Source organism: Porites lutea, chromosome 4 (genome assembly GCF_958299795.1).
Source record: "Porites lutea chromosome 4, jaPorLute2.1, whole genome shotgun sequence".
Lineage (NCBI taxonomy): Eukaryota > Metazoa > Cnidaria > Anthozoa > Scleractinia > Poritidae > Porites > Porites lutea.
The window spans coordinates 31,591,508-31,608,033 of NC_133204.1; the positions used below are offsets into that span (position 1 = coordinate 31,591,508).

General features: G+C 38.4%; 1 pseudogene; it reads left to right on the top strand.

The window, feature by feature from the left end:
• The first annotated feature begins 6,402 nt into the window (after nt 1–6,402).
• LOC140934532 (uncharacterized) lies at nt 6,403–13,809 on the top strand (annotated as a pseudogene).
• Nucleotides 13,810–16,526: the final 2,717 nt, after the last annotated feature.

The window sequence follows — 16,526 nt, forward strand, 5'->3', positions numbered from 1 at the left end:
TCTTAGTAAATGAAAAAATCTCTCTGTTCAAAGGTTGTTTGTCCTTCAAATCTCCTAGATATATAAAATGCTTTCTCTTTTTCAATTCTTTTTAAAAATTATTTATTCCCCCTTAAAACATTACGAATTTGATATCCTTTTTTCTACCAGAATTGCTATCTCATGCCTTTGATTCTACAATAACTTGAACAATTCTTTTAAAAAGCCTTAGGTAATAATCGTCTTTTACAGCTGTTAATAGTGGTACTATATTGTATTCAGGTTTTCCGACAACTCTTTTTATCCCAAAATACTGTCCTCAGTCATAGCTCTAAACTTTATTTTTCTTTTTATTTAACATGAATACGCTTACCGCCTCTATTGAAAATATAATTGTGGTACAGACTATACAAGCAAAGAACAGTACACGACGCAGATATACCAGCGACTGGCATTAGCTGACAACTTATCAAGTGGCCTCAGCTGAATATACTCTGCGAGGGAAGATGGTTGACTGCGCGGGATTCAACCTCGTCCCCGGACCTGGTCCCTGGGGCTTCTTTTCGATTATGGCGGGGGTGGAAGAGAACAAGTCTTCTCTGGACTCTATGGAGGCGAGACAATTTTGTCTTTCCTTAGCAGTTGTTGCCATTTTTGGGACACTCTAGCAATTAACATAGCGCTCTAAAATGGTGCACTTTCTACTCATTACATTTCGTTCTGCACTGTAATAGGCACTCTATACAAATTCAGTTTTTAAAAACCCACAAGATCGTTTCTCATCTGGCGAAACCCATTGATAGTTTCACCTGAAAATTAATGCACATTAATTAGTCGGAGCAAATAAATTTTTGTCCACTTAGAGGTCCGGGGAAAGGATTTTCATGAAGCCAGAAAATTTAAAAAGATTTGCAAAGACGTGATGCTAACGAACTGATAAACATAGTGTAATGAAATCGGAATTTTTTATTTTAGAATAAAATACTTTTTATTAGAAACTGATGATTGGTCTGGACAATTGGACGTTCATTTCTGTTATTACAATAATGATATTTCACTTACCCCAAATTTCTCCGGTTTCTCTAACATGGCCTATATTTTCGGCCGTGTTCTCGCGTCTTCGTTTGTAATACTTCTGCCAAATATAAGCACTAACGAACACAGGAAGACTACAACCAGGCCAATGACAACTGTAATAAACATCGGTGATTTCAGATCACTTAATATGTTTTTGACCTCTAGTCCCTGGTGCTCTTGTTTTGCCTCAAAATCTATGGTGGAATTCTATAGATGGAGCAATAAAACAAAAAAGTCAGATTAGTGTCTGGATTAAGGAGAAAGGAAAGGAGGCATTTTATCAACTGTGTTGGTTAGCCAGTTTCATGTTTTTCACCAAAAAGAAAATGGCTAGCCTGCGTAGCTATCAGATTCAGAGCGAGTTAATGCTCTTTGAAGCAGAAGTGGCCCTAGAATTGAGCCCTGGGGGACTCCTTAGGTTAGTTTTTTTTAGATGACACTCGTCCATCGAATGGTCAGTAAACAGTAATCAATAAAATAGTTGAGCCTTACCATCGCGCTGTTTTTGCATTAAAGAAAAGAAACTTTTCTTCACATTCTTTCTCTTCTTCCAGGTATATAAGTAGTCATAGAGGGATGATTTACTCCTTGTCGATGCCTTACTTTACGTTCCGTGTGCGTTCCCGCATATACTAATATATAGATTTAGCCAGGGCTAAAAGCGAAGCTCCCATTAATAAATTTATATTTTAAATCAAACAATAAACTTGTAATCCACAAATCAGTTAACTTAAGGGCACATTCATGTGACTTTTGAGGGAAAGGATAAGTTATTTTTAGAGTGAAACATGTTACATCGATTGATAGCCTAAATATACATGTATGTACACCCAAAAAATGGCAAACATCTTCTATCACATTCAAGAGCCATAATGGCTCTTGATCACAGTAGATTAGGCCTCGAAAATAAATTCTTGGAAAACAAATCAGGCCGCATTTTTTTGCGTTCGACAGGTTTACTTTACAAATTTTTTGCCAACAAATCTGAGGGTGTGCATGTAAACCAACCTTTTATACTTTTTATACATCACATCTTAGGTGAAACAGTACTTTTTATCATACAGACCTCGGACAGAATACGGCATTTCACAATTTTTCAATGTTCAGGACGATCAATCGTGGGCTTTTGGCGAAACCCGTTCAAAAAATTTCCAAAATCACCCATACGGCTAGCCGGTTCTCATTTTTAGTGCGAGCTATCGGTGTGGTCGAATGTTTGAATGAACTTTAATGGAGATACGCTTCAACATAATAACGTATTTATTATCATTAGTTTTTTGTTATTTAATGGTTCCAGTTATAACGATGTGTAATCTTATAAAGCGTTTGATACGCGCGACATTTCTAAGTACTCCTGCAAGCGATGTTCATGAACGATGAAAACAAACACCACGAACAAGCGATTAAAATTGCAAGAGAGACTACTAACAATCAATAAAAGAAATATAATTCGGTAAAACATTTACAGAGACAACAATTTTCATTCACGAAGACAAGTATTAAAGCGTCTCTAAAAATCCTGAGTCTTTAAGCTTAAAGCTTAAGCTTAAGTTTATTTTGTTTTACTTTCAGCCAGCCTCCCGGTGTTTGTTTTTTTTTTTCAAAGATGAACTCCTCGAAGCAAGAAAATCACTCAAAGTTTTCTTTCTACAGCCAAATTTATAACTAAATATTCTTCGGAACTTTTTTTTTCTATTTGCCGTGAGAAAATATATCTGAAGGCCTTTTAAAGTTCTGTAAGCTTATATCAAACCTGATACTAGATCAGATCATTGACTCAAATCTTAACAAACGTGCAAAAACTTGCCGCATAAACTGTGCCCGACTTCATGAAATTAGATAAAACAAAAACAAACATCAAATACAATAATTAGTCACGCTTACCATTCGAGATTCAGTTCCTGAAAGATATCAAGGAAGGCCATGGTTGCTTGAGACTTTTAAACCCTCTTACGCATTGAGCAAGGTGAAAGACGAAAACGATGCCATCCGAAATCGGATTACCCAATTTTGACAAACGACGCATTTCTCAACCAAAAACCCAATAAACAAACCAGCCATGGATAACAGAAGACTCTTGATAGCAGCTATATTTCATTTTGTACATCCAGTGGAAAAAGACAGTTAAAAACATCACAAGTTGAGACAAAACTCTGTCAGCCTTAGCTGTCAAAGTAAACAACTTTCAAGATGCTGCATAAATTTTCCGCATGAACTCACCTGTCAAATTTTAACCAATCAGAGTACAAAAATTGGACGTAGAGCGTGACCAACGCGTGACCATGGTAAGAAAAGGTCTTCCCCGCCTTTATTTTTAAAAAAGTGGCTGAATTTTCGCGTCCGAGATCAGTTTGAAATCAAAATCTTGACAGTGCGGGGCCATAGTGACATTAACACAACATATTTCATATGAATCATTGGAAAAAATAGAATTGCGCCTGCGATCATTTGAAACTGGTAATTTGTCAACGGATAACTTCAAAAAAGTACTCGACCTCGATGGGTCGACACTTGAGCCCGCTGGTCAGCGGATATCCTGTTTTGACAGCTGTCAATTGATCACAACATTGATGTGCAATTAGTTTTCTATTGGGCTCCCAAACTAGCTAGAAAGTGTGAGAGTAAACATTGGTTTCCCTGTGGTGCGGACGGACGGTCGGGCGTACGGTCACGTGATTACCAAATTTTCTCGGATGGGTAGATTACCACATTTCCTTAGCTATGGAGCTCCGCTAATAAGTTTCTAGTCAATGACTTCACCCCTTTACTAAAGCCTGGATAAATATGCGTTCATTTGCATTTAATAAGTGGATAGTCATTTCTTGCCTTCCTGTATACTGATAAGTGGATAGCCGTTTATATGTTCATAACTGTACTTTTCAATGAAACAAAAGCTTTGCCTCGGCTTTCCCAGTCTTTTCTAACCCTGACTGGCTCATGTAAAATCTATTGTGTGTTCAAACTAAAAGCGGACAGATTTTGAGCGCGCTGTCTTTCTTGCAATGGCTTTGGTAGGAAAATTAATTGGTTGTCAGGGTTCGCTTGTTTCACGCTCCGTTAAAGTCAGTAAATTATGCAAGTTAAGGAACGGTGCTGACATTTGCATACAAATTGGTTCTATAGTTGAACCCAAGGGACAGTCTTGACTTCTTATTTCAAAAACGCAAAACAATGAATAACTTATGAGGGATCAATTGAAAGACGCGACTAGTAAATGCTGGCAATAAAACCAGACTCGAAATACAACTACTAAACAATTACAAAAAGTGTAGAATACACAGCAATTTGAAGGGAGTGAGAATTTTTCATCATCTTGTTCTTCGTGTTGAGTAGGAGATTGGAGAGATTAAGCATCGCGTCTGCGGCAAACGGCAAACGTGAATTTGTACCGCGTGACCAAGTTTTCCATTTACTTATGGTTTACTGTTTATTTTAACTACAATATAAGCTGTTTTTATCTGCTCATTTCTCATTTTGAAAAGTTCTCAGCTTGAATCTCACGTTTGCCGTGATCGCTCCACAATCTTTACATCGAATGAAACCCTCTTTTGCGTATTTTATGTTTATAGATCGTTTTCACTGTCACGCAACAAAAAATATAAATTGGAATCCGTCCGGTGGAAAGGGCCAAGAAAACGAAATGTTATAAAAGACTAATATATAAACAATTTGTCTCAGGCCTTTGTGGCCCACAGTTTCTGAGTTATTTGCCGAAACGTTTCACGCACCTTTGTAGAACTTTGTATGGAGACGCCATATTGCTATACCGTTTTGGTGCATTAATATGGCCGCCGGAAATTAACAAAAACATCTGGAGCTCACTTTTTCTATAAAAGCTATTTCTTTTCACTCACGAACTAGCATACGCACCCATCTCCTTATACTTGAAAATAACATCACGACTTAACTGACAGACGGCCAATAACATCGCGACGTCATTGACCAATTAGATCAATAACCAGAGTATAATACCATCGACTGACGTGATACAACTCACTTTGACTCTGAAGATGACTACCGCACAGGTTGTCGAAACATCAGTTACTGTCAACAACAACAGTCCTATTCAGGTCTACGTTCACCAGGACAATCAAACTCAACCTACTGTTGATTTATTTTTTGTTTATCTTCAACCTTGAATGAATAAGAATTCGTAAAACCTCGCTTTGACTTTACAATTTGATGACGTCACTGGGAAAACTATCTATAGGGATCTGGTGATCGCATATAGGACAAATCTTGTAATGATATGTATATCAATCATGCCAAGAGCATTTTGGATATTTCAGGACATTTCACCGCCAACCAAGTTGACGTTGTTGCAAACTGGCTGCTAAACAAATTAACATGACGCTTTTATTTCTCCTTTAGAGGCAACAAAAATTATCCTAGAAGAACCATGATCGGTGTCTCATTCTCGGAATTTTTCATTTTCTAAACTCAAGAAAACTTCAGAAAATTTGTTTATTTTAATGGCAAACTTAAAAGGTAAACATGTTAATTTATGATGGTGAAACTGAGGTGAAAAATAGCTTCCCGAAAACCGTTTATCGTAGTGAACACCTGCGCTTTTTAACAAAACTGACAAAAGATCTTTTTAGCATCTAAGCTACTATTTAATATTCAATCTGCAGATAAATAGTTAAGCTCGTTTTTAGACACCATGAGCAATTTTGAACTATATTTCGTTGCAAGATCTTTTCCTATAGTATCAATTTTCGTACAGGAAAATAAAAAGCGACGAAAAAGTCTCAAAAAGAACATGTTTCTTAAAATCGTACAATGGACTGTTTCGTAAGTAATTACTTAGCTGCGAAAATAATATTCTGACGTGAAGTTGTCGAAGACCCTGCTTGTGTTTAAGTTAACAAGGCGGTTTCATTATTCCCGAAGCAATTCACAAAATTGGTTTCTTTGAGTAAGAACTAACCCTGGACTATGAACATGTTAATTTTCTGAGCTGTTTTTTATTGTTTTTTAGCTCAAGCTGGGCCAAAATTGACTTTTTTTTCTGTTCGACTGGTAAAACAGCAGACCAGGATAAATATCGAGACAATGGCTGGTCTGTTTTTTTGTCAAAATCCTTGCAACAGAGTCGAAAGTCAGGGGGGAATCAAGGAAATAAGACACTTGCATTGCTTTGCACATGCGCTTTTATCAGGAACCGCCCATTTCAATTAAGGTATAAAGATAGAATTCCCTGATGGGGAAAGCAACATTTTAATTTTTAATTTCTTTCTACATTTTCCCGTTACGAGCCTACAAAGGTTATTAGCCGGGAGGGAAGGAAAGTGACTTCTAAGTATCTACAAGTTTTAAGGTCAACGAGATAAGAAGAAAAACATAATGAGGCTAAAAACACAGTTGGTAGTTTTCTTGTTAGTCCTGTCCGTTGGCTTTTCGGCGTCCTTGGAAGAATTTCTTGATGTGAGTCTTTTGGATGAAAGTCAAGATAACCGACGTGTTTCAGTTCCTTTCTCGGAATCTTCAGACTCGGTGGTTATCTCCTGGATGGAGAAGCCGCCTTATGTCATGTTTGACGAAGAGCCATTAGAAAAGAGCGAAAACAGAACAAGATTGGCCTCGTCACAGCCAGGAGAAGCAATGAACGCAACGAACAATAACAGTGGTATAAACCAAGAAAGCGTGCAGGGCTCCTCGCCTGGATTCAGAGTGAAAGGTATCTTTCAAGAAGTTGTGTCCTAGGGACTTCAGATTTGCGTTAGAATATCCGTTACTAAAATCAACTTCAGAAAAAAAGCTGGTAATCTACAACAGCTTGATAAAACCATTGTAAACAAGGAAGCTGATCTGGCGCTTCCTGTGCAAGGAAGCGAAGATGGTTCTTACGGAGGGCATACGTACGTGGAGGTCTTGAAATCGCCAGGTGTTGTTTTCATAGTGGACAAACAGCAAACATTAAGACATTTACGAAAGCGCGTGTTACAAGCCATGAAAGATACCTGGCCTGTTATTATTTTAACCTTACTTTTGGCAGGATTTGCCGGGATTTTGATCTGGGGACTAGTAAGTGTGTATATATTCAATAACTTAAGAGAAATTTTGCTTACTTAGATAAACGGAAGGTAAATATGTTAATTTGTTGTTGTGTTTTGTTGTTGGACACTTGCGTTTTGTGATAGCGGCTGGATGACTTGTCAAAATCGGCTATTCTATATTTAGCAATTAATGAATTCGGCTTTCGTAGGATATGAAGAATTATTACATGGCTGAGCCTTTTTTCGCCATGCGATTGGTCAATTTGAAGTCTGTAACTTGCTTTACGGACCAAAATGTCAAAGAAAATGCTCATTACGGAGCTCTTAATCTCTTTCCGTCGAAAAAAAGGTTTAAATAAAGTTATAAGACGTCTGTCAACCTTGAGGACTTGGATGTTGACTTTGTCCTTCAACATTTTAAACTGAGTTTATTTGCGAACGAAGGCGATGAAGAATTTAACTCGTAATCTTATCGAAGAGGATTCTAGTCAGTGTTTGAAAATTTTATCGTTGTACACAGTTAAGAAGACGAAAATAGACTGGCAGAGATTTGAGATGTTTTGCCCAAGAGAACATGAGTAATTACTTCGACAAATATGATTACAAATATACCTGCACCCGATCATCTTGACGAGCTTCTTTGCCATTTGCAGTGTTTTTTCAAAGAGCGACGAAAGAAATATAGAAGCGACTTCGAGCCAGACACAATGTCCAGTTTTCAAAATACTTCAGCGTCACATTGGCGAGTGAATACCTACAGTGCTCTTGATTTTGACCGAATAAACTTTAAAATATGTCTGTAAACCCTGACGACTGGGATGTTGACTTTGCCTTTCCAAATTTTAACCTAGCTTTGTTTTAATGAGAACGAAGCTGATGTAGAAATTTTAACCTTACCGAGGAAGAGAATTCTAGTCAGTGTTTGAAAATTTTAACGCAGATCACAACTGCAGACGAGAATGAACTGGCAGAAATTCGAGACGTTTTCCCCCAAAACGTTAACGAGCGAATCCTTCGACAATGACAACAAACTTACCTTGAAAACCTTCTTTGCCTTTTGCAGTGTTTTTTGTTACGAGGACCAACGGAGGAAAGATGGAAACGACTTCGCGACAGACACAGTGTCTGCGGGTTTCCAAACTACTCCAGAGCTAAAAAGAGCAAACACTTACAGTGCTCTTAGTTTTGACCGAATAAACTTTTTCAAAATGGCGAATTTGTTTTCACTTTCTCGGAAGCTCTTTGTTATGCGCTATTGTTTTAGACAATAGGTCGTCGTGAAACGTTTCGACAAACAAAACAACTCAATCTCGTCCCCAGTCTTCTCGGCTAACGGTGCATTAATCTGCAACTGTGCTGCACTTTTACGTCATCGGTTGATTAATCACAAGGAAATTCTTCCAAATTTGGTCAACAGTAGCTGGTTGTGGTGAATCATGGGTGTGCTTTTAGCTAATCAGAAACGAAGAAATATTTTGAATGAATAATAAAGACATTTATTAAATTTTATTTTCTTGGAGATCAAAAACTAAGGCGACAGACATTAAGAAGAAATCATTTACAGGGGTTGAATAAATAATTCTGGATTTAGATTAAGCTTTCAGTTCGCCGACTTCCTGACTGGGAAACTAAATCGATTATAATGGGCCTTAAAGAGCCTCCTTTGAAGTTGGGTTGATGTTATGATTTAGCCGCTATTATCAGTCATACTTAACAACGAAACCACAAATGTCAACAGTAGCTAGCCAGGGGCAACTTCAACGAAGAGTTCTCTTTTTTTAAGCCCTTCGTATTGACAAACTGAGAGAGATATGCGAAAACTGAGCAATAACGGAAATTATTGCTATTTTCACTGAATTGAACACTAATACGTGACCAATATCGTGGTGTCCTATTCTTTTTGCTTAACCTTAGGGTCAAAAACGCTTTTCGAGCGTTTGAAAAGAGAAAGGTGCAGACTTGTCGGTGCCACTTGATTCGGTTTAGTTCAGTCCCCTTTTTTAACGCATATTTTCCATTTCACCTGTTGAATTAATACGTTATTATGGTAATAGCCTGAAAACGTACATGCGCTGAAAGTTCTGATCACATACTTTCCTGAGTGTCAAAAAAAAGTTTGTTCCATCTAAAAATTACAATGTTTTAAATCTGTTTGAATCACCTTTTTACAACACTAATTGCTTTACGTTTTCAATATTTCTTTTTACATTTCAAATATTTCTTGGTACTCTCCTCCCTCTTCAATACTTCCGTTTGTCATACATCAATCTCCAGACCGATATTGCTCGTAGACCTCGTACCCTCAAAAAAATCATCCATGTTAAAAAAAACGGTATTTTGTTCATGGAACACATATTAGCAAGAACTTACATTGTATCTCTAACAGGATTATTGAAAAGGTAAGCGCCAAATAGACCTCTTCGATCAAGCAGTAGCCAATACCAAAACTAAAGTGGTAATACAAAAACTAAGAGTGCAACAATTATTTTTTTCCTTTCTCCTTCTTTCTCTCTCCTTCTCCTTGCTCTTGCTACTTTCCCTTTCCTTTTCCTTCCCCAGTGTGATTTTTGACCTTTTCGAACGCAAAAAGCCTTCCTTTTGGCCCTTTTCCACTCAAATGGCTGCAAATTTTGCCAAGTTTGTTTTCAAAAATCCTACTAGATGTATATTTCTCTAAATGATAAAGCACTGAGACAAAACCGGGCACTTCTTGTCAAATAATGAGAACTCCTAGGATTGCTAAATGTCAGATTTACTGGCACAGGCAGGAAGACCCCACTAAAGGATAACAAGAGACAATAAAGGGACAAAGAGGGAATGTTAAGGTGTTGGCCGGGATATGTGAATTTTACTTACGTTATTTTTAGAGGTTGTAATTTAACGAAAGTCTAATTCCTAGGACGCCCGCACATTTTAATCGATTGTTTGAAACGTCCACGCGCGACTGCCTCAAAACAAACAATGTAGAATATTGAAATTGCAACAAACCAAGAGAGCATAATGTCCCATAAATCTCTCGTGACAATACTCGATAAAAGTTTTCGGACCTCTCCGGAAACCAACTTCAGATTAATTTCAAGCGTTTGATTGGTCTAAAAATAACGTTGATGAAGTTCACACATCCCAAGGGCTCCACTGGGCAATTCCCTCTTCGTCCCATTATTCTCTCCTGAGGATATACAGTATATATATTTTCCTTTTTAGAACTTCTGACAACATGTAGTCGAGAAAACGCTCAATAAAGTAATCCTGATAAATTTCATTTTGCTTCATTTGCAACTATTTTTTTTGTTACTTTAACTTATAGGACAAATCTAAAAATTCTGATCACTTTCCACGTTCTTTCACAAGAGGAGTGATGGAGGGAATTTGGTGGTCCTTCGTAAGCATGACCACAGTTGGGTAAGAATAGTTAAGCTCGATGCCTGCTCTATTTAAGTCGTGTAAGTTCTCGACTGCCGCTAAAAGAAATGACCAACTGCTTGTCTACTATAAATCCAGCTTAATGGTTTACACGCATGCCGAAACTCAAATGCTTTAAATTTGATTATTTTAAGTATAGACTACGAGTAGTCCATTGTTTTCCTTAGGAATGATAAACCGAACGAACCTGAACTAAATACGAAAGGGGAAGGTGAAAATTGTCAACAACGATGAAAAGCTGAACAGTAATCAGGTTTTAGCTGAAATATTTTTTTCACATGTCACGGAACTTAATAGAGCGAATAAGTGTACCCGGTTATTTATTAATTTTAGTTGTTTCAGTTTTTCGTTACGATAGAGATCCATTCTTCATGAGACGTTTGGAAATATTTATTAAAACTGGTATATTTAACTTTTGATTTATGAGAGTTCTTTCTCTGGATATTAGGTATGGTGACAGGACTCCAAAGTCACCAGCTGCACGTTTGTTTGGCATCCTGTGGATTATTATTGGCCTTATTCTTTGCTCATTTTTCACCGCTACTTTCACAAGTGCCTTGACGTCATCATCCATGCTACATCGTAAATCTCTGCTGGGAGTGAAGGTTAGCACCATCATCGTCTTCATCATCATTTCTCTTCGCACCAGAAAATGCAAAGCGCCGTTAGGTTAATAGTTAGCGGAGCAAGTTAGGTTAAATAGAGAAATAACATCTGTAGTCTTGGAATCATATGTAATTAGACTCGAAATTCCTAAAAGGCTGAGACTGAAAAAATCAAGGTATTAAACAGGATTCAATTCGAAGCCATGAAGTTTGTGTTAACTCAGTGGATTAACAATGCATGCTTTAGCCTCCATACAATGTCGCGGAAACTGATTAACTTTACTTCATTCCTAAACAGATAAAAGGTTATTCTTCTTTATTTACATACGACGAACTGCACAACTCTCACACCCTTGCAGCAACGAATATATCTCAGGAGGGTTCATTGATGTCAACAAAACAACAAAGAAATATACTGGAGTAAATGTGCGTAAATCATCAGAAATGATAGAACTGTTAATCATCGGGAAGCTATCTAGAGGACACCCCTTACCGTCCCCTATATCTCACTAGGCTTACTTGAGTTCAATAATGTTAAGACACTAAGCTAACTGTTGAAGCTCACCCAGGTTGCAGTTTTGGAAGACAGTCATGTGTACGACGAGGCTTTGAAGCAGGCTGCCAACGTCAAAGGTACGTTTTCAAATTCTGACACCATTTGAAGTCGTCTGAGTAGAGACGTTGCTATATCCGGGCGTGAATGAAAAGGTAATCATCAAGTCGTTTTAACTTCTCATTCTTACAAAATAATCAGTCCAACTAAGAGGGTTGGGAAAAAAAATCAATCATCATTTTGCAAAACGCAAAAGTTCTTGCCCTCGGAGGTTTCATTTGAATGGTAACACCATAGATTTTGTCCATGATGCAGTACTAAGTTAAAGTGAAAATAACCTCACATTGCTCAGCCTAGGATGCCAAGGGGTATACCTATTCGTCGCTTCACACATTTTTTCCGCATACCTTATCCTTTTCACCCTTAATTTTTAATAGACTTAACAGCATTCCTTTTCACTTGGCTTCCTAAGTAAGCTTTGTCTATCCTAACGGTCCAATGCAGTATAAATTAAAAAGAAACTGTTCTGAAAGTTCAATTTGCACTTTTTTCAGATGAGGTAGATAACGAATACGTGGTTGTTCTATTCAGTCAAGGAGTGGCTTCGGCTTCTCTCGAAGCTATTTAGTTACTTTAGATAAAAATAAAACCACGTTTGATTCATTTTTCCATAAGTATTCGTCTGAATCAAGAGCCATTATGGCTCTTGTCTTAATAAAAAGGTATTGACATTTTTGGCGTCGGTTCCAGCCCTCGAACGTTTACAGTGATGTCGGCTGTTGCGCCTTGTTTGCGGACTTAGTATTACGCCTGTCTTACGCTTCAGCCACATCGTAGCTTACCGTTTTTACTCGAAAGAACGCTTTCAAGTGGGGAGGGATTTACAGCACATTTATGGTATTTTTCTTTGGAATGCGACTTCAAGAGGCTGTGACATGGTTGTCTAAGTCATTTTTTTTTGATAACGCTAATGACGCCAGTTTCTTATTTGCTATGAGAAATTAGTTGTGAATGGCCAAATTACAGCTTCGTGTCAAACAATATATTATATCAAAGGTTACAGATGACAAAAGTGAACTTTGAAAACCTGTAAGGCTACTAACAAGTTTCAAACAACCTCAATAGAGAGAAGCCGTTACGCGTGTTGCCATGGTAGCAAAACTCCTGAGCTGAATTGCTCGAAGCATGGTTAGCGTTAACCATTGGTTAAGCAGTATCAAAACCAATACGTTGTCATGGTATTAAACGCTGGTTAACGCTAACCATGCTTCGAGCAACTGGGCCCTGAATGATAACAAACCGAAAACATCACTTAAGAAAGTGAATTGGGACTGTTTCAAACTTCATCGATCTCATTCAATTTTATTTAATTTGTCAAAAGTCTGGGATATTCTGGTCTGGGGTTGAATCCAAAAGGACCGTAATTGGTAGAAAAAGAAAAAGGAAAATTTTGCGCTGTGTTCACCAACTCCATAAAGCGGGCGTGTGAAATTAGAAAGTTTCCTGTCGCATTCGTGCAACGACGGCCAAGAATGTACAAAAAAGCGTGCTGCACGTATAAAGTTGTTGTTTTGCTAATCTAAACCGATTGCTTCTTTGTCGTTCTCGTTGCCGTCGCCGTCGTCAGTGCTTAAGCTCCCCATTGTTGTGATCTAGAAATTTTGCCACCATGGCAACGTTACGTCACACTTCCCCTCTCTATTGCAATTCGTGTCAATCTTCTTCACGTTTATCCAATCGTGTCTCCTTTTGTGTTCGCTGTGTAATTTATACCTTCTTTTCTCTGTGGGTTTCAGTCAGTTTGGTGGCGGCTATCACTGTCTGAATCTTGATAACTTTCGTGACACAGCCGGACTTTAACTGACGAACGCTTATTTCCTGTGCTGCAGATTATCCCAATTTCCACGAAATGTACAATGCACTAGTGGTAAAAGAAGAAGTAGAGGGAATCTTAGCGGATATCTACACAGCCTCTTACTACATGGATAAAGTCGAAGACTCTCGCTTGGCAGTGATCATGTTCCTTAGTTCTCAGCGGTCAATTGGATTTGCACTTGAAAAAAAAGAATTTGAGGAAGAAACTGAGTGCCTAAGGAATCTGTTTAAATATCGACAGTGAGACATCAAGAAAATTATTTTTCGACATACACAAGCATTACCTCATTACATTTAAGTTGATTTATTAACCTTGATTAAAATAAGTGGGCTACTCTAAGACATTTGCCTGTAGTATTTACGAGGAATTCTTTCGTAAACTCTGCAACTTATTAGTTGTTAGATAGAAGCAACAGCAATTCCCGCGGCCTTGCTGATTCCTGATTTGAGGTGTTACGGCAAAATTTGTCGATTAAAATCTTGACAAGATAGATCAAACAGTTTTGGGCATTCATACCTTCTCATTCTGACTTTGTATTTCTTGGTAAAGCTGCCTCGTTTGCAGCTAAAAAATCGTCTTCCGAGGCTGACACAAAACGGGGCGACAAATTGCCTGCCATCCGAAAACAAGAAGAAGAAGAAGAAGAGCAGGAATAATTTGCTCCTGTATGCAGATACTGAAGAGTAGATCTATTAGGTTAAAGTCGTTTTAAAAAATCTGAGAACAACCTTTAATTGTTTAGGGCCATAAAGGGTGGTATCCACCTCCCTTAATACGTGATAACTGTCATACTTTTGTGTTGGTCATGTTCAAGGCAAATAGAAGCAAAATAAAAGGCCTGGGGTGAGGGTGGAAAAGAGGAGGCTGCGGAAACACACTACCACACGGACAGCCGTCTTTGCATCCACTGAATTCTTTCATAATAAGGGGTTTAGAAGCTTTACGACTTGCGAGTAGTAATTTAAGTTTAAGAGAAAGAAATTAAACAGATTGCTTTTCACTTTAATATACCTACGTTACCATCTGAACTTCCTTTTAGACCGAAACCAGGAGCCGCCAGATATCAGACAAAGACGCAGACCGTGTTTTGACTTTACTGGATGGAAACTCGCCCGGAGTTTGGATTGCACTTCCCGCAATGTTGACAACCTTTATCATGCTGTTGACCGCGGGTTTCGTTTACGAGACGTGCGCTGCAAAGTGTAGGAAGAAGAGGCTAAGAAGTAAGTGTAGTGGGTTTCATCAAACCACCACCCAGGCCTCTGGAGACTCTCACAGGCAAATATTCAGTCACGTGACAACTTATGAAATGCATCAGTTACCTCAATAACGAGCGCATAGAGGAGATTTTTCTTCTCCCTTCTCGACGTTCCCTTCGCGCTGTCTTTTCTAGGGAACCTCTTTGGAGGGAGGTATAAGGGAGCGTTTCTACTTGGATTTTAATCAATTAGGAACTTAAGCAACCACGACAAGGACGGCAGTAGGAACGTCGACTTTTTATGGAGGACGACGTGAACGCACGACGACGAATTTTTTTCTCCCTCGGCCTTTATTTCTGAAGATGGCAGCATTTTTTTAAGAGATGCTAAAAAAACAAGATAAAATTTGAGAGGACACAAATTCGGCGTATTTAGCGAAGTTTTTTACTACCATCGTCCTCCTGATTGCTTTAAGCTCCCTAATGCACATGTCATTGGCTTGCCTCGGTGGTAGACCCCCTGGCCAACCAGGGGGATTGTAAAATGGGTGGAGCAAAGTTGAGGATTTCCCCCACGGGTGAGGAAATTTAATAAGACAAAGTCCCCTGGGTCAAGTGCTTCTCAACGAAAAATCCCCGTGATATCCACCTCAGACAACTGGGATTTACTTGACGTAGGGGGCGTTTTATGATATTTGGGGATGAAATTTTACTCTTTCGTGTTAGCCTTGGAGAAGAAAGATAATATCTTTATTGAACAAAAATCACTACAAAATACAATGAAAGAACACCTAAAGACAAATTCACCGACATTGGGAGACACTGATAGGTTTTCCATAGACTACTTAAGATGACCTGAAATAATCTACCTCATGATGCTCAAAAATTACAGTTATTCATTGTATTAATTTTGATTTACGTATGAATTTTTTAATAAAGTCTACGAGTCCTCAGCTTCTACGTTCGTAATAAAAATGATCAGTGAGAGGTTTAAGAGATCTGAAAATATATTGACCCGGTTGTTTTGCCGCATAACAAATGAACGGAAAAACGAATGGATGCGTGATTGTCGTTTTTAGGAGTCAGTTAAGGTGATCGTATGCAAATTGCCAAGTTCTACATGCTTTTAACCGCTTCGTTGATTTTGTGATTGTTGCGAGATTGAAGGAATTTTCGCGCGGACTAGAATGTTCTTGATAGATTTTTCCTTCCTGTAGGAGACAATCGATGACTCGGTTAAAGATATGTTTAAGCTTAGGTTGCTGTTGAACGATGTCCAGTGTTTCATAGGAATCCTTTTGAGATTGGGTGTGGCCGGATTGTAGGTATTGTAGGTACTTGTAAGAAACAGTAAAATCTATTTTGTTTGTTTTGTTTTGTTACGAAGAGCGTCGTTTCTGTCGGTGAACTTGATACAGTCAGTATTTCTTGAACGAGCGTTAAAGGTTAGCCTCGTTCAAAGTCTCGTTTGTTTTGTTCAACGTTTTCTCTCACTGAGTAAGGGCTGATTACATGGAGGTAGGTGACCCCCAGGTAGGTAAGGTAACTCGCTTAGCTGGGGTAACCCTGCTGTCCATACAATCTCTCATATGGTCACCCCACCTATCATGTAAACGTGATCAAATTAAAATAAGAGATTCTAGAGACGGGAGGGGTAACCCCACCTAAGTGGGTTACCTCACCTACCCGGGGTCCCCCACCTCCATGTAAACAGGCCCTTAGTTCTAAAAGACGTAATGCTTCTCCTTTTATAAAACCCTTTTTGAGATAAATCCCAGTGACATCCCCTTGGTTACCATCCGCGATTTTACAAAGT